Raw genomic sequence first — 23,581 nt, 5'->3', positions numbered from 1 at the left:
TCTGCTCCCGAGCCACCGACATCATCTGCGGCATACCCCAGGGCTCATCCCTCAGTCCAACGCTGTTCAACGTCTACATGGCCCCCCTCGCTCACGTCGCCCGCCAGCATGACCTCAACCTCATCTCCTATGCCAACGACACCCAGCTCATCCTCTCCCTCACCAAGGACCCGCAGACCTCCAAAACCAACCTCCACGAGGGTATGAAGGCCGTCGCGGAATGGATGAGAGGCAGCAGACTGAAGCTGAACTCGGACAAGACAGAGGTCCTCATCCTCGGACCCACCCCCTCAGCCTGGGACGACTCCTGGTGGCCAACCACGCTGTGAATAGCACAGACACCCGCCGACCACGCACGCAACCTAGGAATTATCCTCGACTCCTCCCTCTCCATGTCAAAACAGGTCAACGCTGTCTCCTCCTCTTGCTACAACACCCTCCGCATGCTCCGCAGAATCTGCAAGTGGATCCCCACCAAGACAAGAAGAACGGTGACACAGGCCCTCGTCAGCAGCAGATTGGACTACGGCAATGCACTCTATGCAGGAATCCCGGCCAAACACCTGGGACGACTGCAACGCATCCAAAACGCCTCCGCCCGACTGATCCTCAATGTCCCCCGATGCAACCACATCACCCCCCACCTGAGAGACCTTCACTGGCTCCCCGTTGACAAGAGGATCACCTTCAAGATGCTCACCTTCGCTCACAAAGCACTCCACAACACCAGACCAGCCTACCTCACCAGCAGACTCAGCTTCTACACCACCACCGCCAGCTCCGCCAGCCTCTCCCTCGCCACCGTCCCTCGCAGCCAACGAACGACCCCCAGGAGGCAGATCCTTCTCCTTCCTCGCCGCCAAAACCTGGAACACCCTCCCTTCCCACCTACGACAGACCCAAGACCTGCTCACCTTCAGAAGACTCCTCAAGACCTGGCTATTCGAGCAGTAGCGGCATCCCCCCACCTCCTCAGCACCTTGAGACCCTCACAGGTAAGTAGCGCGTTTTATAAGTACGATTGATTGATTGATGACGGAACTAAACAAGAATGGCTAAAACCAAAAGCCTGTTGGCGAATGACAGACATCTTGGCCTTGCCAATGCTTGTTTATTATGTCTACAAGGCACTTCCTAAAGTTTAGCACAATCTTCCCAAGAAAGAAAAGTATTACTGAATGAAGTGTGGTTAAAAAAAAGTTGATAATTTACACTGTATCTCCTCTACGGGTATTCAAACACACTACAAAAATCTTATATGGCAAGAAAAAAGGACTAACCGCTGCTCTATAGTTACAGCATAGTAAAGTGTGCTGATGAATATATGAAGATACAGCTACCACCTGCTATCCCGTGGACAAAGGAAAGAGTGCAAGAGATATAAAGGGAGCAGTCAGTAGCAGCATGACTGAAGCTGTAGTGCCTCACACAAAAATAAAATATAATCTGCCCAAAGCAGAGCACAAGGAACTAATGATTTAAAAATTAAAACACTTTTAATGCAATTAAAGTTAGTTGCTCATTGTGTAAACCACATCAGCTGGGACATAAATAGGTTATGATAAAAAGCTTGTGTTTCCCAGTGGTGAGCTTTAAATTTGATAGGGCTTAATTGTTGGTTTGAATTCCAGAGAGCAAATCTTGCTTCTTCTTGAAGGGTTCACTCACACTAGCTTGCACTATGTTTACTCTTTCAATCTCACTCTGACTGAGTTGTCTCACTCTTTCACACTGATTAGTTCAATCTCGCATATTCTCACTCTGAACCACTCTGTCTTATTCAGTCACACTCATTCTGAATTACTCAGTCTCACTGTGACTCACTCAGCCTCACAGACAGTAATAATCAGTTACTCTCTCTGTCTCAATGAAACTCATTCTCACACATAGTCGCCCTTACTGTCACTCATTCCCAGTCTCTCAGACTCACTCCTTCACTGACACTCTCTCACTTTAACTCACACACATAGGGCCTGGTTATGATGTTGGCCGGACAGACCTACCGCCATATTCGCGAGTCCTTACCAACCGACGAGGCCAGGAAGTTTCCCCCTGCCAAATGTGATGCTGCAAATGTGTACAAAATCACAGTAAACGTGAATTAGACAAACATGCATAATGTATGTGGCGATAGGCCTTTCGCCCCATGTACCCCATTGGTGGAGTGTGGCAGAATGTGCACAGTCAAGTCAATGGGGATACATACCGCATAAAGGCTTACCTTGATTCCGGCACTCACAGATTGTAGTCATCGAGGTGCAGCTGTTCAGGTTAGGGGGAGCCTGGAGGAAGGACTCCACGGTGGAGACTGCTGGAGAGAAGTAGGTTTGGGTGAATATACCCAAAATCCACACTTTTCGACGACTCGAGGGAGTCGGTCGGGCCAACATGGTCAGGTCATCGAAAATCTACATAGTAATCTGGGCGGCGGTCAGAGATCTGTACTGCCCAATGAATGCTGTTTCTCTTCGAATGCCATCTCAGCGGGTGGAGAAAGGCTTTCGGAGTCAGCAGTCTTTCATTGGTCGGTCGGAGTACATGTTGCATGCATTTTAATCTGGCTCCTCAACCCTGGGAACCAAACATACAACATTTTTATAAATGTATTTTCGCAAGGTCATTCACTGTTATTTTACTTACAAAATACTTGACACCAACTGTACTGAGGTTGTCAGACAGATCTCTAGCTGTACAGGCTAACACTGTCCGACTGGGCATGTGCGCTGGTGATTAAGGGCCCCCCCCCCCTCCCAGAGCTTTTTTCATAAGCCTAAGGCATGTGCTGCCTGAAGGGTCCGCTGTAAGATGCCTGCTGTGAGTGATACAGCTTGGTAGCCAGTAACAAAGAGAGGAGGGATAGGCACCGAAGCACTGCCACCCACTACCATCCATCGGAGATGGTCTACCGCAATGACACTCAGCAAAAAAGAAAAGATAAGTGGCTCTGTAGGAGGTTCGAGCAAAGAGATCAGACCGCAGATACACTCCACAGGTACTAAAGAAATCCGATTGCTGGATAGGGAAAACAGAGGATGCCTATTGGCTAATAGACTGTCCCTAGTGAAAAGTCCGGGACAGGAGATTGAGACAGCAGCTTTTCCGTCACACTGCAGTGCATCGGACAACAACAAATGACCCTTAAATGAGCAGGTAGGGTGCCCAAGTCTAATGGCATGTTGGTGAATATCACAATATACTAGCGCTGACCCATTTTCAGGGATTGACGGAGCCTCCTTGGATCTACCATCCCCTGATGAGCCTTGCCTGCAAGTTAGTGAGCCTGATGAGTTGCATTAAATGGAAAATGGAGCAGTTTTAAATTGTAAATAAGGTTAATATTCACATATGTGATTCACACGTGTGAATACTCTTTACCACACCTAACTGACCTTCATTTTTTGCATGTTTTTTGCTTAGTATTTTTTTGTTATTGTTAATATTTTAAGAGTAATTTCTTTTATGTCTTGGATGTTGACACTGGTTACTATTACCAACGACTTTTGTATCTGGTAAATATGGCCAGTGATTGGTTTGCTTTATTTTAGACCATTGTATGAATTACCTTCTTGAGTGATTTATGTCAGAACAATAGAACATCTATAAGAAGTGGCACAGCACCAAAGTGTGTTTTATTTCATCAACTTTCTAGAGCGCTGATGTGAAAGCACTGCACAGTGTGCAATATGATAGAAAAAGAAGAGGCAAAAGGAGACTGCATCAGGATAATTATGGATGTGAATCAGAAGTGGATAGGTGCTTGTTAGCAGTATTATAGCAACAATGCCATTGGCCCTGGTGCAAACACGGGAATGGCCTCTTTGACTGCTGTTGCAGTAGTAAAATACAGTGATTGTTAAGGTTCAATAAGGCCTGCAGGGCCTTGGTGTCATTGCACCTGCTACACTACTGGTAGTTAGCTACGCCTCAGCCTGTTAGAAGGAGCCAAAGGAGTGTAAAGAAGAAGCAATAGCAGGTAGAGAGGGTGCTTACGGGCAAGGACTGAGAAGGACAGAACGAAAAAGTGAGCAAAGGGGGAATGAGTTGGGAGTTCCCTAATAATAAAGTGAGATTTTTCATGGGTCTCCACAACATGTTGTAAAGTAATATGTAAAAAGTAAAAAGAGACAAATGAGCATAGTGGAAGCCAGCATATAACAGAACGAGATGGAGAAACAGGAGCAATTGTTAGGAAACGACAAATGAATAGTTAAAAGTAGGCTGCAGGGGTGCTTAGAGTCCAACAAAGAAGAAAGAGCATTAACATAGGCCAGAAAAAACAAGGGTGGAGATAAGGATCTTTGCAGAGGGAAAGTCAATAAACACCCATGGCAGTGCCTGAGAGAGGGCATTGTCTTTAACTTTATTAGCAGTGTGCTATCAGATCTCTGAATGAATCTACTAAGCTCCAGTTCTAAAGTGAAATGCCAGCCAGTCAGCCGCTTGCTATATATTTTGCAGACCTCTCTTTCCCAACAGGGAGAGGAATTAGTATTTGTAGTACTGATGGAGCACGATGGTGCTCTTTCGTTTGTAGGGGTGCATTATAATCATGGATAGTCCGCATCCACATATATATTCATTTGTCGTGATAACCATTGGTTATTAGGTTGTATTTTAGCAATAATTTATAAAGATGTAATGGTAGAAAAAGTATCCTGCCATGCAAAAAAACAACCTGGCATTCATGTTTCAATACTGTAATTCATAGTATTTGATGTCATTTGCTTAACGAAGTTGCTCATATGTGATGTAATGCATTTGATTTAAAAGTGCAGCATATTAAAGTTGCACGTTGATGTCATTAATTAGGTTTAACATGTAGGATTACATAAGTTGCTTGAAACAAAATGAAATATGATGTGCTTTTGTAATGCAATGATGTAGAAAGACCTAAATGAAATGTTCATCCATGTGTGTATTTGAAAGGCATATGTTTTTCACTCTTTTGTTGGCTGATTTCTGTAGGCCTGAACTGGATTTTCCTTGGAGGCTCCTGAGTAGGGCTTGTTAGTGAAATTCATGTGCATGTTGAATTTGTTCTGTTCTCACGTTTCTGTTGCTGGTGGAGAAAGTCGTCTTGGTTAGTTAGAATAACATCTTTTGTTTAGGAGAGTTAGGCTCAGGAGGATGCGATACAAATTTGTGAGGAGCGCTGATAATTGGGAGACAGTGTTCTTTCTCACTGAAGGGAGGTCTGGGAATCAAGGTCATCGAGCCAGGAGCTGGGAGCACCGGCATGAAATGGAAAATCACCTATGGGAATTTTTCCGCGAGATGAGGTGATCTGTGGGTGTGTTTTGCGTTTTTGCGTTTTGTATTAGGGGCAGTGCCCCGGCAAGGAGTCAGGAAATGAGGTGAGGAGATCGAAGGAGAGAGAAGGAGCATCTTAGAATGAGCTCTGTAGCTTTGGCTACTTGATCCATACAACGTGAGTGTACTTCTTAGGAAGTCTTCACTCGCTGACCCAATAATGTTAATGTAGGGCTAGACTAATGCTCTTTATTCATTCACTGCAGATGAAGAAGGATCTTAACGTTGGGGCAATAATTGCCTGTGTTCTGCTTCTGGAAATTGTCTTCTGTTTATGATCCATTGCATAAAATTAGCCCGTAGGTTTGGATTTGTATTAGTTCCCATGTATTTCTACAACCTCGTAATGAGGTGCTTGTAGTTCCAATTGTTTTTGGCTTTGTAATAAACGCACTAACTTGGCATTTGGAGTCTGTGATTCTTCAGAGTCATAGTTCTTATTCTCCCCTCTACACTTCTCAACAGGTAACAAAGGCCCATTGGCCATGAGTTCCACAGTAACTTGATAGGAAGGAACTCTGCCCCATGGGTTGCTAGCAGAGGATGGTTTCCTCTGCAGTGAGGGCCAAAGTTAGGAATAATAGGGAAAGTCAAGTGGTAGAGCCCCAAAAGCCCAGAGGATGAAAGCTCAGAGGATTGAAGGTGGAGGGCGGCGGACCTTGGCGGAGACTGACAGAGATTGAAGGTGCAGCAGGAACAGCAGTTCACGGTGGAGTAAGTATGAATAGGGATGCGTGTGTTAGATTGCGGTGATGATTTGATTGTGTGATGTCTTGTGGAGTTGGGTTGAGAGTCGAGTGATTGTGGTTCCGGGCCAAACGCGCCCGGTCCATGTGATTCGATTTGTTTTGTTTTGATGTCAGGCTCGACAAGTAGCCTAAGATCCCAGGATAGATTTGTGATTTAGAAGACACCAGAGCTGTAATTGTTTGACCAGTGATTAAGGGAGTCGTGAGGTGCCATCGACAAACCCACAGGTGACAGGAAACATGTGCGAGAGAGCTTGATAGAGTTGTGGGGGAAGCTAGTGCAATAGGGCAGACCACAACGATTCTAGTGTCTGAACTCGGTCGTGGGTCACTGTGTGTGAATGACTTTGAGAGATCGGATCCTATCGATTAGTTATGTGAATGCCCGGTTGTTCATTTGCAAATGGTCTGACGTGACTATCCGGTCGTTAAATGGACAGACAGTTGCCAGAGGTGAGGCAGACATTACTTGTGAGACTGTCTTGTCATTTAGTGGACAGACACTCGGTTATGTGTGTGAGAAGTTGGCCTGATGTGGAGGAACCAGCTGGGCAAGATGGCCGCCGAGACGCCGTAGTGGAAGGTCGTATCCTGACACCCTCCTGACTGACTGAAAGATGTGATGTACTACGTGCTCATTGTGCTTCAGATTTACAGATTCACAGATCTACTGCTTTTAGGATACAGACGTTAAGACGCTAAGTTAAGTTAACCTAACCTGCTGCAAAATCTGCCCTTTGTTGGGAGAAAGGTGCACCCGATATGAGAGATCAGCAATAGTGGTGGAGAGCGGATCAGAGCTGATCATCGACGGGACGAAAGATAGAGCTTGCTTTAGTGATTTAACTGGGAAGCGCAATTTACTGATAAAGGCGATGCTGAGAGAGCTCACTGGTTTGCTCTTCCTGATATGTGACTTTCCTCAAGAGAAAAAGTGGGCTTTTGCATAAATATCTGCACAAACACTGTTCAGTTCTGATTGCTCGTCCGCCCCTTTCTGGGAATCACTACTGGAAGGCTGCTCCAAAATCTATGGCTTCAAAACCTGCACTTTACTCGAGGAAGAATCGAGACCGAGACGACTGGAGCCGTGACTATGAGGCGGAGGAGGATATGGATAACCTCGGTGCTCCAGCATTAAATCTACGAGGGAAAGCGCGATCTAAAGCGCAGCAAAGGCGGGAAGCAGCAACGGAAAATAAGTTGAAAAAAATACGGGAAAAAGAAGAAGAAGGGAAAAAAAAGAAGGTGACTGTCCCACCATCAGCTACTGCGAGGAGAAGAGAGGAGGCAAAACTCACCGCTGGGGAGATATCCGGAAAGGAAACTGCACTCCGGCAAATGACCATAGTCGAGACTTTTTTACCTGCAGTAACACCAGCGCCGATTAGCCAAACAATTTTGCAGATGGATCTGCCACAAGGTGTGAAAGCCCCCACGAAAGTCCCCACGTTGGCGAGCCTGTGCAGGATGTTGCAGCCTGTCTTGGAGAGGGAGCCTCCTGAGCAGGCAGGAGCAGATGGGGACAGTACCTGCGCGCTGGAGGCACAGCCTCAAACTGAAATTACAGAAGCAGCAGAAGCCGAAGACCTTTCTACAGCTGTAGAAGAGGGCGGTTCTAAGCTCTTAAAGGAGAAGGCTACAATTCATCCAGCTCCAGTTGTATCTGGAATTAAAGGAACAGGCGCATGCCAAAGCCTGGTGGAGGATACTGTTGGGGAAAAAAGTAACTCTGAGGCTGCAACTAATTTAACTGAAATAGAGTCAAGAACTGATAAAGATACCAAATCAGACCTAAATAATAAGAGGGATACAAGCACACGCAAATTTCTTGATGCACACCCTGCCTCCCCCAGTGATGAGGTCTTTTTCACTGGTAATGATGAGGCGGACGATGAGGAAAGCGTGAATGGAAGTCTGGGATCAACGACAGACACAGAATCAGAAACAGAAAGTTCAGGTGATGAAACAGTGAATACTGACACGGAAAGTAAAGAGACTGTATCAGGGATTGACTCTGAAACTACCTCAATTTCCATTAGTAGTGAGACAGAATCTATGGATAAAGAATATAAGGGATCAGTCCAAGAAACAGTGCAAAAAGACACCTCTTCAAGATCGAAAAGAAATACTGAGGGCAGTATTAGAACTGTGGGAAAAACTAAAACTAAGAGTAAAAATAAGAAGTCAAGTAAACGAAAAGGCAAATCCAGACAACAGAGATTGTCAAAGGAGCGCAGAGGAAATATGAAAACAGTGGTAAAAAAACTAAATTGGGATAAGGTGGCGGAGAATTCTGTAATGCCGGCGGATGAGCTCGTAAATGGTGAAACAGAGCTTCTGAATCCTACAGCCCGGGGGGCAGATGGTGGTGCATCCAATTTTGAAGTTTTACTTACAACTCTAAAAAAAATGCAGAGTGAGGCTCGTATTGAGAGCCAAAAGGCAAAGCGAAGGGCTAAACATGCGAATAGGAAAATGCAATCTTCCTTGCGCAAGGTCAGCAAATTGTATGAGGAGATGACTGAGAGAGTTTCTGAAGTAGAGACTAGAACCGGGAAACTAGAAGATGATATGGTTAAAGTGAAGGATGACAGGAAAGAACAAGATAAGACAACGGCTGACATGTTATGGAAACTCGAGGAATTTGAGAACAGACGAAGTCGCAACAATGTACGCCTGATTGGAATACAGGAAGGGAAAGAGGGGAGTGATGTTCGGGGGTACGTTGTTGACTTACTAAAGGGTGCCCTTCCAGAGCTGTCTACATGGGATCTGGACCATGAAATACAAAGGGCACACCGTTTTCCTCTGATCCAGAAAGCAGCGCAGGGTAAGCCTCGCGCAATACTTCTGTATGTTGGGAATTTCCTTCTGCGAGAAGAGATAATTAATAAAGCAAAGCCCCAAGCTAAATGTAAGTACAATGGCGTAGAGTTCTTTGCGCGCCCTGACTTTTGCCACACCACTGTGGAAAGAAGGTGGAGAATGAGGCAGCTCATTACTCCATTTCAGAACATAGGTTGTGAGGCTTACCTTTTGTTTCCTGCTCGTTTGAAGATTGGATTAAATGGGAACTTTAAAATCTTCTTCTCCGAGATACTTGCACAAGAATATCTCAACTTTTTGCAGGATCAACGGAAAACAAGACATAAGGAGAATGTTGAGAATAATGATCATGCAGTAGCTCTTAGGGACATTCCCCAAAAGAAACGAAGATAAATATAATATGGAAAAGAGAGACTGTGTATATTAATATTTGGATGAAAAGTTACATATGAGGACTTATTTAAAATAAGAGATGAAAATGTTTTCTTAAGGTTTATGATTTTTTTTTTTTTTTTCACTCCTCTTTTTGTGATGGTCTTTGTTTTGTAGATTTACTGCTTTAATAGGTAAAGATTGGTATTAGCACAATAAGTATAGTGGTAGAAGTTGAGCACAAATAGGGGTGGAATTTGCTGGATATACACTGAGCACAATAAGTTAAAGGGAAAGTCAGGGGGGTTGATGGGTTCGGCATCCAGGAGGCAAAAGTCGGCCAGACATAGGTCCGTCGGACCTATTTGCCAGTAGTGGGGGTGGGAGTCTGAGGGTGGGCAGTCTGGGATGGGGATGGGGATGGGCAGGGAAATGGACAGGGCACAAAGGTACAAGATACTTAACAGGATTTGATAAAAGTAATGTGTATCAACTGTATGATATGAGTAGTGATATTGAAGATATGGAAGATAACATTGAAATTAATAGGGAAGTCTATTCATTCAGTGTGCTAGACCTAGTATTGTATAACGTTTTCAGAACATTAAATAAAAGCAAGCAGCTAGGGGGTGTAGGGAATAGGTGGAAAAAAAATAAAATAAAATGAAAAATGTCTATTAGATTAGTGACATGGAATGTATGCGGCCTAAATGATGCACTGAAAAGGCAGAAGATAGGAATGCGATTACGGCAAATGAATGTAGATTTTGTGTTTCTCCAGGAGACACATGTAATGAGTACCCAGGAGATTTATCTTAATCAGTTGGGGTTTCAATTAATAGTCCCTTCTAAACAAGGAGTAAAACAGAGAGGGGTAGCCATTTTATCGAGGGATAAAAGTGTAGTAACAAGGAGAAAGTTAAGAGATAAGTGGGGGAGATGGGCTATGGCCGAGGTTCTATTAGGGGGGGTGTGGACAACATTAGTTGCAGTGTACGGTTCTACACAGGACGACCCAGAAATTTTACAGTTTCTGGATTCTGAGTTGGTAGATTGGGCCCCTCGAGTCATTATAGGAGGAGACTTAAATATTAACGGAGCGGAGGGTCTAGGATCGGGCTCAATAAGGCAGTATAAGGGTAGGAAGAAAAAGGTCTATAAGGCCCTTACTGATCTTCTAGAGAATAACACACTGCGAGATGTTTGGGGATCAATTAGATCAGAACAACTGGGCTATACATATTATTCAGCACCGCATCAGATATGCGTCAGGTTGGATTACTTCTTGGTATCCAATGATTTAATTAGTATAGTGGAAATTGATAGACTCCCCCGGATACTTAGTGACCACAACCCCCTAATCCTAACGATAAAGCAGAGTGGGAAAACAACAACAAGGAGGGAGTGGACATTCGAAAGGGGACTGCTTTTAGATGATGATTACATAAAACATATGTCTAAATGGATCACTGAATTCTTTGAACATAATAGAGGAAGTGCAGCAGTTGGCATAGTATGGGATGCCTTTAAGGCAGGAGCACGCGGTGAAACATGTAGTTATAGTGCCTTCAAGAGGAAAACAGAAAGATTGCGATATAAGGAGAGAGAGGAAAAAGTACTGGAGGCAGAAGAACAACTTAACAAATGTGTAATAAGGGGAGAGCCGACTGAACAATTTGTAATAGACCTATTGAAGGTGAAAAGTGAAGCAGAGGAAGAACTTGCTAATAGAGCCGCAAAGCAATATACAATCAGAAGGGAGAGATGTTACGAGTTCAGTGAGATAATAGGGCGAGTCCTCGCTATACGAACCAGGCAGATAGCGGCGGCAGGGACGATTAAGGAAATAAAGGATGAAAAGGACCCAGCTGCGGCATTAAGGATAAACAGGGGCATAACAGGTCAATTTAAAATTAAGAGAGGAACCCGCCAGGGTTGTCCACTCTCTCCCCTCCTATTCGCCATGTATATGGATCCTTTAATACGTAAGATAGAATCAGCACCAGAGATTACCCCATTCAGTACAGCTCTTGGGCCATGCAAGATATTAGCCTATGCTGATGACGTTGCGGTGATAACACCTTGCCCTACGGAAGCAACTACGTTTGTAGAGGCTGAGGCCTTAAGATTTGGTCAAGTCTCAGGGTACTCATTGAACGCGTCAAAAACTCAGATTATTAAAAATTCATTGACACCTTGTGATGATAGAAGAGTAGTGCCGGCAGGGAAATATTTGGGAATTAATATTATGTCTAATTTAGATAGTTTGGTGGATAATAATATTGCCCCAGTAATTGAAAAAGCGAGAAAAGATCTGGATCGATACGAGAATTTACACCTGTCATTAGTTGGGCGAGTCAATATTATTAAAATGCTGATTTTACCCAAACTACTGTATCTTTTTAGGGCAATACCACTTCTAATTGAAAATAAGTGGTTTAAAACTTGTGAAAGTATGGTGAATCGGTTTATTTGGGCTAGAGGTAAAACCCGGAGGGCATTGAGGTATATGTCCCTTCCCAGGGAGAAAGGGGGGTGGTCATTGCCGGACCTAAAGGTATATTATTGGGCTGCAGCAATGCAAGGAATGGTGGGATTAACTGGGGGGGCTGAGAAGGATGGGTGGGATAAGACAGGTTCGCTTGCTATATATGGTTTAGCTTTGGGTACAAATGCCGAAAATATTTTTTTGAGATTTACTGATGGAAGTTACTTTAAAAGAACACGTTTTAAGATAATTATGGCGGCCTATAATATATGGAAAGGATTTTCCAAAAAGGTTGGAATAGGGAAATATAGCGCATATACTAGATTCAAAAATAATCCTTCACTACCTAGGGCAGTGTTTTCAGGAATGGTATATGAAGAATGGGAGAGCCGAGGTATAGGTATGATTGGTGATATGTTGGATGATAATGGTATGCTACAATTTATAGATCTGAAAAATAAGTATATGTTAAACACAAATCATTTCTTCAAATACCTTCAAATAAGGAGTTGTATACTAAATAAAAAAGGGGGAACTTTAGGCTTTGGGAGGAGTATAATGATGGATCTCATACAAAAAGGTAATGATTGTACTATAAAAAGATTTTATTTAGAAATGACAAAGTTAAAAAAGGACGATCTTGAGAAATGGATAGGTAAATGGTCATCAGATTTAGAAATAGCCAGAGAAAGAGATATTTTCTCTGAATCACTTGAGATGGGATGTAAACTATTATGCTCATCGTCCCTGCAGGCCCAGCACTACAAGACTTTGTATCACTTGTATTATACGCCATGGAAAATTGCTCAATTGGGGGCTGTGTCGGGCACCACATGTTTTAGATGTGGGAGTATGGAGGCCAACTTGTTACATATTTTCTCTGTCTGTCCGGATTTAGATAAGATAAAACATGATATGGGGAATTTTTTTCCGGAATGCCTTAGACACAACAATAGAGCTGGATTCAGCAACCATTTTGTTGGGAGTTTCCCCCAATGGGCAAATAAATTGTAAATACTTTTTGTTTGTAGCGATGGCGATTTTTAGACTGCTTGTGGCCTCAACATGGTTAGATCCAAATCCTCCCACGTATCATCAATGGCTTGGAAAAATCCTGTCAATACAAAAATTGGAAACAGCTATCTACTCTAGGAAAGGGATAAAGGGCAAAAAGTTGGGTATGCAAATCTGGGGTCCTCTGATTCAGTGGAAATTTGGAACTGAATAAGGTATTGTGAGGAATATATGTGTTATTGAAAGTTAACATATACGATTTTGTATGTGTATATATTATGATAGGATTTGTATGTAGTATGTATATTGTAATATTTTTTTCCCTTTTCTCTTGAGTATGTGATTGTGTATGTGGCTGCCTTATGAATTTCTTTGTGCCTTGTCCATGTAATGGGGGAGGGGGGGAAAATAAAATGAGGGGAAAAATGTATCAATAAAAACATTAAAAAAAAAAAAAAAAGAGAAGTTGGCCTGATATGTAGTGCTCACTATTCTAGTGATCACTGTGTATCATTCCAAACGACCCTTATTGATGATTGGTTGTAAGTCAACCTTTTAGTAGAGTTCAACAGTTTCCCTTGGTAAATTGTCTAGAGAATTAAGCCCAAATATTGATCTTGGACACAAGACTCAAATTAGTAAAAATATAAACATAAACAACATTGTATATAAAAAAGTAGGAACATTTTATTAAAACAACATTAGCATAAATTTAAAAAACACATACACAAAGCTTAAAATAGAGTTTGTCACTATTTACACTATTCCTTTGGACATAATCAAGTATTCGTCCTGTAGTTCATACACACCCTATTTAAACAGCAATATTACACCAATGTGGGAGAGGGAGCCTACACACATACTCTAATTCATCCAATATAAGATAGTAGGGAAAAGGGAGACAAGGAGGGACACAGACATTCACAATTTGCCATACAGTTTATGCACATTAAAACCCTCAATGTGACTCAAGCCCAGACTTGTCTTGTTTTCTCAATGTTCATGGGATGAGTTGGGTTGTTTAATTGTGCAAAGGAAGGGCGTCGACGCGTTTCGATGGACTCATTGGATGTGGGCCATCTTTTTCAAGACTTTCTAATATGCTTCTCTCCTATTGAGGCACTGGATGGTTGCCTATACCTTGAGGTCCTGTTGGTAGATATATTTGTATCAATACATCACTTCATGGTATTATTCAACGGTACATTTAAATAGTCATGTTACAGTTCAGATTTACTTTTGTCAACTTAACTTATTGTTAATGATCATCTATTTATCCACATTTTACACTGATACACTCTTTACTTGAGTACAGCTCTTGTTGGTTTACTCTTGGTCTTTACTCATACCAATATGTGGGCTTTCATTATAGGGGATATCTTTAAATAAAGGTTCTGATTTTAGAGCCCCCAAAGAGGTGGAGATTACTGTGGGTTTGTCTTCCCATGTCAGCCATACAAAAACCTCCCACTGATTAGCTGGCCTCGTTAGTCAGAAGTGTTACCTTATTGCATGGTCCTTCTAGAGTTCATTCTGATAGGATTGTTGTGGGAAGATATTTGCATCCTCACTCTTATGTTTGCGGTTGAATCTAGAAATGTTTTTAAGGGGTAGAATTATTATAGCCCCATGGTTGTACCTGATGCTTTCTCTATGATCTAAGGTTTCTTGTAATGGTTTTTTTACCTGTTTTTTAAAAAAGTCCCTCGGTATCTTGAGACACACCTACAGTCTTCATGGGGAGGATGGGTGAATATCTGCCTCCTGTTGGAAATAGTTGAGAGTGGTTTGTAAATATACTATGGTTTATGTTGGTAAAGCTTTTGCTATCTGCTGTTCCTATTTATCCATATACCTTTCTTTAAAATTTTTCACGTTCGTTGGTTTCGATACTCCGCCCCGCTTGCACCTTGTCCTATGCTGATATTCTGTGCCTCGCGTTGTAATCTGGGGAATGGTTTGATATAATGATATAATTGTTACTTCTGTGTTTTCTATAGACCTTCGCTACAATATAATACAGCATTGGTGTTTCCCTTACACGGTCTTTGTTTTTATCGCATCCTGGGGTGGGTCGGGTGAGATATTGGGCACACTGCGTTCTTTAAACAGATTCGGCTGGCGTCCCTTCAAAACAGAGTAGTGAGAGGCTCCGTTAGTTAGGGCTCCGTTAGTTAAGGTCCCCCTTCTTATGGGTTCTAAATCTCCGCATCCCTCGGCTCGGACTCCTTACCTTGGCTGTTGGTAGTCTGTTCGCTACACCCAACCACGTCACTTCATCCGCCTCGCTTTCTGTCAGGGAGTGTTGGTTTACCAATGCTGTTGTATGCGTCCTTTTAGCGGGAGATTTGTATTCCCATTGGCTCATCCTGACTCGTATCAGCTGTGTCTGTTTCATTTGTGTCTGTTTGCGCGTGGAACGCATCCTCTGTTACTTCCGCGTTCCACGCCTCTCTATCTGATCCCTGTACTTGTTCCTTATTTCTGGATTCAAGCCTCATTCTGATTTCTCGCAGCGCGAGTCTAACCTCGTTTTGGGGGTTGATGTAAATTATCTCCTATCATTTCCGATCGTATGTTTAATTTTATACTCCTACTAAACACGGCCGTGTTGGACTCTTACTTTTTTAACAAATTGGGTATCCTTTCTTAATTCCCACTGCAATGTCATTGTGGACTATTTGACATTACCACCTTTACCTCTTGTTAATCAAGATCACAAGGAAACTTTTATGTGAGTTGCGATCTTTCCATCTTACATACCACAGGGTTGGTGTGGATTGGATACAGGAGTCGTACTCTAATATTCTTGGTGTTGTTATTTTAGTTTTCTTATTTTTACAGGCTTGATATTATTTTAGTCCATTCCTCCCTAGAGTTCAGACCCTTTTCTATGGTGTCTAAATAACAGATGTACCATTGTTCTCGTTTTTTCTTTTTGCCTCTACACTTCCCCCTCGTCTATTTACAGTTATTTTCTTTAGAATGTACCAACTGAATTCTTCGCAACCATGATTGCGATCTTGATAGTGCTGTGTCAGTGGTGCATTCTCTTTACTATTTTTGATTGCTGACTTATGTTCTTGGAGTCTTATTCGGAGCTCCCTGCCCGTCTCGCCCACGTACCCTAAGCCGCAGGGGCAGACGAGAAGATACACTACATTTTTGCTCCTGCAATTATTAAGACTTCTTGGCACTATTGGTTTTTCATTAAATGTCAATTTTTTGGCAACAATGCAATTAGGGCAGATCGAACATGACCCACATTTGTGGTTTCCAGTTGCCCTTATACTCCCTGTTAGGGTTGTTTGAGCGGTGTCTGTCGGATTTTTATAAGTTTTTACTAGGGTATTTTTGATCGTTTTGTTCCTACGGAATGAGAAAAGTGGTTTGGGCAAAGGCTGAGTTAACCCATTAATATTACCTTCCAATTTTGGTTTACCACATTTTAAATTTTATTGCTCAAACTCGAGTATTGACTTACGAAAACAATCCTGTCCTGCATTTTGTTAACCTTCTTTTTGTTCAGATCTAGTAGTTGGTCCCAATCATAAAACCTGGCGCGTTTTAATGATTGTTTTACGAGTTTCTTTGGATATCCTCTCTCATGGAGTTTCTTTTCCAATACTTCTGCATGTTTATAGAAGTCAGTTAGGTTTGTACAGTTTCGTCTTAAACGAAGAAATTCTCCGAAAGGGATATTATTTTTCTGAGCCTTGGGGTGATTGCTTTTGTATTGTAAAAGGGTGTTTTTATCGGTTGGTTTTGTATAGAGTTCTACCTCTAGTTGCCCGTTCCTTTCCTTGACTCTAATATCCAAGAAATTTACACTAGTAGCACTGTAATTGGCCGTAAACTTTAAATTGCTGTCCCCTAGATTTAGCCTTTCTAAAAAGGACTCTAGGTCCTCACTGGCACCTTTCCAGACGAAAATGATATCGTCAATGAAACGATGCCAGCTGTTGAACTACAACAGCTGGTTCAGTAGAACTCAAATTATTCTAAGATAAGTTATATGTACCTTGGAACTTATGTGATCTTTCAAATGATATTCTTAGGATACGTGTGGTAATACAACAGCAAGCTCAAATCCCAACCGCTGCTCACCAATGTGAGAAGTTGGCCTGATATGTAGTGCTCACTATTCTAGTGATCACTGTGTATCATTCCAAACGACCCTTATTGATGATTGGTTGTAAGTCAACCTTTTAGACCAGCTATCCTAGTAGCATGGACAAGAGCAGTCTTTATGCTAAACTCTAGAGGGCGTGTTAACCCAGCTGTTATACCATCACATATACCCCTTGAACACCAAGTGAAAGGACACCACACAAGTTGTTATGAAAATAAAAGGATATTTATTTAGAACACAACAGCCCTGGACTCTTTATGAGGACAGGGTGCTAAGCACAATACAAAGCTCTTAAAGAATTTCTGAAAGTCGCACAATTTACACAAATGCCCGAGGGGCACGAAAAACTATATACTCTACAAGTGGAATGCGAAATACTAGCAGGTAAGTAACTAGTCTCAAAGGCTTTAGGATCGCTAGGACTGGACTACTGAACCTTCAGATTACGAGCAGGAGGCCTAGGGAGATCGGGTGCAGAGTGTGCACTCTCACACGGGATGCGGGACAAAGTCTATGGATGCTAGATTTCGTAAAGTTAGTGTTATCAGACGAATCTGACTAGGTAGAGCTGAAACGAAAAAACGATCTGGACACTTAGATAGTTAGGCTATGCTGGAGCACCGAAATGCTCAGGTTACCTAGCCCAGGGGCTGCGGCTGCATAGGGCTGAAAAGACGTTGGGAATCCTCGTTGCAGTCTATGGAGCCTGAAAGAAGAAGTTGCTGGCAGGCGACCAGTGATGAAGTTTGATGTGATCCAAGCCTGGATCGGTGATGAAGGATACCTGTAAGCAGAGGGGACCAAGTTCTGAATCACTAGCCAGTGATTAGATGGGCACCAGGATGGCACCGGACGAAGTCACCTCGACCAGGTGAGTGGGCGACGCTGGGCTCTGCAGTCTCTCGGACCAGGAGGCGTTGTCGGTGACCAGGATGGAGGTGCGAGCTGTCCCACAAAGGTCTCTGCTGTCGGCGATGCTGGACCCAGGATTGGGGCAACAACTCTTGGCAAATGCAAGCCCACGCGGTGGACTCAAAATGGCGTCTGAAGTGGACCAGGAGGGTCCGGAGTGCTCCTCTGTTAAAGGGGAGCAAGGGCCAGTCTGGAGCAACCAGACCAGCGATGGAGATGTCATCGTTCATCGTCAAGAGGGCTACAAGCCAGCAGGCAAGTGGCTGGACAGCGCGGTGAGCAGCAAAGAGCAGAAGGGCCCTCGTGGATGCTGGGGGGCTGGACTTCGGTGCTGGAGCTGCTCAGGGTTAGGGCTTCTCAAACCCCAAAGCACTCACTCGAGGATCCCTCGGCGGTCGTGCTGGATAAGCGTCAAGCAGTTCTGAAGATGGCCGGTCCCTCGAGGTCTCGTCACACCCACGGATCTCAGCTGGGCTGATGATGTAGGCAGAGGTCAGAGGTGCCAGGGAAGCCAGGTCTCGTCGTGCTGGTTGGTCTGGTTCCGGAGGAAGGACGTGCAGCAAACCGCAGTGTTCTTAGTTGGTGCCCGCAGATGTAGGGTGACTACTCCTTAGTCACAAGGGAAAAATCTTAGGAAGAAGTCTTGAGTTCCTTTCGTAGAAAGTAGTTTCAGGATTCAAAGATGATCTAATTTGGAAGGGTCCCCGCTCCCACCTTTATACTAAAGAAAGGGGCTGGTACGGGACTAGGTCCTGCCCATGGGTGGGACCGGGAAGGGGGGTGGTTACACCCCTCTCCCATGCCAGACTTTCCCCAGCTCAGGGGCTGGTGTGCCCCTGGAACTGGTTCAAACTGGCAGATGCACAGTGACCACCGGGGTGCCACTTGCAGTCACCTTCCTATTCAGCCCTGCCGACCTAGGATACACAAAACCCTGTCTGGGATGGTGCTAGCACCGCCCCTGACAGGAAACCCTTTGTCCAAGCTCCCCTCGCTGGAAGGACTCCCAGCTGCAGGGGGTCAGACTTGTGTCTGTGGTGGCAGCATCCATTTTGTGATGCTGAGGCTCGAGTTAACTTTAACCGGGGTTCACAGTTACATACATGTCGTGTCCCTCTAGAAGGGTGGAATGCTAACCCTGTCGCCAGAATTGGTGAGGGGTTAGTATTCCAATTCGTATGACACCTTACTCGACATGTTTTGATAAAGCGATACCAAAGATAGCAAATACCCGCGAGGATTATAATGCCCTTAAGAGTATATGGTACGCGTTATCATAGAACAGCTATTAGGACTTGGTTCCGCAAGCTGCAGACGGGCTCAGCTCATGCCAGAGCACCATCTCACATAATTCCAAGCACTCTGCCTTCAGGATTGTTAAGGCCTGCCATAGGAGTGACTGATAGGAATACATGTGTCCATTTTAGGGTTAGATATAGGTATACTATTTCTACAGCAAAGGGTGATTACACCACTTTGCCCCAGCTGTCGTGCAGCCAGTTGTGTCAGATTTAGATGGCCAACCAGGGGTGGCACAATACATGCTGCAGCCCCTGGTAGGCCCTGGAAACACCTATGCCCTGAGTTACAGGGTCTGATAAGGTGGCCCAGTACCAATTGGTTAATGCACCTAAGGTACACGTGTCAATTTAGTGAGAGAACAGCAAGGCTGTGGGTCTGATTGGCAGGCCCACAGCCAGAGAAGTCATAAACCAGTGAAGCAAAAAGCAAAAATCTTGGGTGATCATAGGATTGCAGACCCTACTCTCCTACATGACCCCCCCCCAAACTTTGGGACAATAAACTAACCTTGACCAGGTGAGTCTTCTTGCTCTAAGTGGAAATACCTGGAGAGCCCATCTGCATTGCCATGATCAGTGCCAGGTCTATGCTCCACTGTAAAATCCATCCTCTGTAGGGAAATGGACCACCTAAGCAGTTTGGGGTTTTCACCCTTCATCTGATTTAGCCACAAGAGGGGCTTATGGTCGGTCTGAATCTTGAAATGAGTGCCAAACAAGTATGGCCTCAGTTTCTTCAGGGCCCAAACCACAGCAAAGGCCTCCCTCTCAATAGCTGACCAATTTTTCTCTCTGGGGTCAGCCTTCTGCTAATAAAAGCAATGGGCTGGTCATGACCATCAAAATTCAGCTGAGATAGAACAGCTCCCACACCCAACTCAGAAGCATCTGTTTGGCCAATGAATGGTTTGGAGTAGTCTGGACTCTTTAGGATAGGTGCTGTGCAAATGGCCTGCTTTAGGTCATCGAATGCTTTTTGACAGCCTGCTGTCCACTGAACTTTCTTTGGCATCTTTTTACTTGTCAGGTCATTAAGTGGAGTCACAATTGATCCATAATTTCTGACAAATTTCCTGTAATAACTAGTCAGGCCCAAGAAAGCTCGAACCTGAGTCTGGGTGGTTGGAGGAGCCCAGTCCTTGATGGACTGTATTTTGGTCTCCAGGGGCTGAACCTGGCCTCCACCTACAAGGTGGCCCAGGTATACAACCTATGTCTGCCCTATCTGGCACTTTGTGGCCTTGATAGTGAGACCTGCTGCTTGCAGTGCTTCTAACACTTTCCTCAGGTGGACCAGGTGATCCTCCCAGGTGGAACTAAAGACAGCTATATCATCAAGATATGCTGCACAGAAGTCATCCAGCCCAGTGAGAACTTGATTCACCAGCCTTTGGAAGGTGGCAGGTGCATTTTTCAGACCAAAGGGCATTACCACAAACTGATAATGCCCACCAGGGGTAGAAAATGCTGTCTTGGGCTTTGCATCCTCAGCTAATCTGATTTGCCAATACCCAGCTGTCAGGTCAAATGTGCTTAAGTAGTTAGCAGAAGCCAATCTATCTATAAGTTCATCTGCCCTTGGTATTGGGTGGGCATCAGTCTTAGTGACTGCATTGAGGCCTCTGTAGTCTACGCAAAACCTCATCTCTTTCTTACCACCCTGGGTGTGAGGCTTTGGCACTAGAACTACTGGACTAGCCCACGGCCTATCTGAGGGCTCAATGACTCCCAGCTCCAACATTTTCTGCACTTCAGATTTGATGCAGTCTCTGACATGATCAGGCTGCCTGTAGATTTTACTCTTAACTGGCAGACTGTCGATAGTGTCAACCTCATGGGTACACCAATTGGTTTGACTGGGTGTCAGAGAGAACATATGTCTAAAGGATTGAAGAACTTGTTTGCAATCCTTTTGCTGATGTTCAGAGAGGCTGCCACAAAAGACAACACCATCTACTGACCCATCATCAGGGTTCTGAGTGAGCAGGTCTGTGAGAGGGTCACTCTCCTCCTCCTGTCCCTCATCTGTGGCCATGAGCAAGCTCATGTCCTTCCTGTCGACATATGCCGTGAGCCTATTCACATGGAGCACCCTGAGGGGGCTCCTGGGAGTTCCAAGGTCCACCAGGTAGGTGACCTCTCCCTTTTGCTCAATGATTGTGTGGGGCCCAGACCATTTGTCTTTGAGTGCTGCTGGGGCCACTGGCTCCAACACCCACACCTTCTGTCCAGGCTTGTACACAGTCAGGACAGCCTTTTGGTCATGCCAAGCTTTTTGGAGTTCTTGGCTAGCCTCAAGGTTTTTAGAAGCCTTTTCCATATACTCAGCCATCCTGGAGCGGAGACCAAGTACATAGTCCACTATGTTGGTTGCAGGCTTTTTGAGAGGTTTCTCCCATCCTTCCTTCACCAAACACAGCGGTCCTCTTACAGGATGTCCATACAAAAGTTCAAAAGGGCTGTAGCCAACCCCCTTCTGTGGGACTTCTCTGTAAGCAAACAAAAGGCAGGGTATCAGGACATCCCATCTACGCCTGAGCTTTTCAGGTAGTCCATGAATCATCCCTTTTAGGGTCCTGTTGAACCTTTCAACAAGCCCATTGCATTGTGGATGATAGGGTGTAGTGAACTTGTAGTTGACACCACATTCCTTCCACATAGCAGTCAGATATCCTGACATGAAGTTTGCACCTCTGTCAGAGACAACCTCCTTAGGGAAGCCTACTCTGGAGAACACTCCAACTAGGGCTCTTGCCACAAAAGGTGCTGTAGTGGTCCTAAGGGGAATAGCTTCAGGATACCTGGTGGCATGGTCCACCACCACCAGTATAAACTTGTGCCCTGATGCTGTCTGGGGTTCCATTGGACCAACAATGTCAATCCCCACTCTTTCAAAGGGTACCCCCACCACAGGCATTGGTATAAGGGGGCCTTTGTTGTGCCACCTGACTTACCACTGGCTTGGCAAGTGGCACAGGAGCGACAAAACTCCTTGGTATCTTCATTCATGTGAGGCCAGTGAAAGTGTGAGACAAGCCTGTCCCAAGTTTTTGTCTAGCCTAAGTGTCCTGCAAGGGGAATCTCATGGGCCAAGGTAAGAAGGAAACCTCTCTGTGACAAGGGGATGACCAGCCTCCTGGTTGCACCAGGTTTGGGGTCTCTTACTTCAGAGTACAGGAGTCCATCATCCCAGTATACCTTGTGGGTACCTGTGGCGTTCCCTGCAGCCTCAGCAGCAGCCTGCTGTCTGAGGGGTTCAAGAGAAGGGCAGTCTAACTGTGCCTTCCCCAGGTCTTCTCTGGAGGGTCCCCCTGAACCCAGAAACTCAACCTGATCAGGTTCAAGTTCTTTAGGCTCAGTTTCCCTCAGCTCTTTGAGGTCAGCCTCCTCTGAGACCTGATCCTCAACCTGGGGTAAGGGGGAAGGCAATGCCTTAACCCTACTGCTCTTCTTCTTGGAAGGTGTCTGGTCCATTGTTCCAGGATCCAGCACCTGTTCAGTGGGGCTTCTTCTGGCCTGTGACCTAGTCACAGCAAGCACATGTGCTGGCAAGCCTAACATTTCCATGTGAGTCCTCTGCTCCACTTCTGACCATAGTGACGACTCCAAATCATTGCCCAACAAACATTCAACTGGGAGGTCTGAACTAACCACAACCTTTTTTTGGCCACTTACCCCTCCCCAGGAGAAAGCCACAATTGCCATACTATGGTGGGTAGTGACATTGCTGGCATTGGTCACTAGGTAGTCTGTACCTAGAATGATCTGTCCAGGGTCCACAAAGGTAGGTGTCACCATTGTGACCCTACTCTCCTACAATGTGACCTTCCGGTCATATGGTGTACAGATAGTTACTTGTTTCTATGAATGAGGTGCATGAATGCGTAAGGAAGAGATTGTAAAGGAGGGTGAACTGCTGAGCTGAGTGAGGAGGAAGAGTGACGTTGGAGTGTGCCGCACTGCGATAGGTCGGTTGGTATAGAGTCGGGCTGGGATTGGTGGAGTGTCATCAGTTAAGTAAATCTGAAAACATCTTGTGGGGGAAAGGATTTGATTCAAACATGAAATGCATTTGGGTGTTACATGACCTTTGTAGTGGAGATAGAGGAGTAGTAGCTCGAGTGGTTGAAGAGGCACCACCCGAGGACACACAGCACATTATATGGCTACGAATGTAGGACTCCATAACATAATTTGGCTTCAAAATTGGCAAAAGATTACTGAGAAGAAGAGGGACTAATAAAAAAGCCATTATTATTGAGGAAATGCTGTGTGTGAGATTTGGCTTTTCCACGTTCTAGTTCATTTAGATTAGATGTATTGTATCAGTTGAGGGAAGTGGTGGCTTCATTGCAACCCCCACCCAGACATACACACTTTGGAGCACTGGATGCATTGATAAGTGCAGCACATAAGTCATGAAAAATTGAAAAAGTTGATAAGGGCCTTTCAAGATGCACAATGGGATGCATTG

The sequence above is a fragment of the Lissotriton vulgaris genome, chromosome 6 (genome assembly GCF_964263255.1).
Source record: "Lissotriton vulgaris chromosome 6, aLisVul1.2, whole genome shotgun sequence".
NCBI classification, from domain to species: Eukaryota; Metazoa; Chordata; class Amphibia; order Caudata; family Salamandridae; genus Lissotriton; species Lissotriton vulgaris.
The sequence above is the reverse complement of the archived record's forward strand: the minus strand, read 5'-3'. Positions refer to the sequence as shown.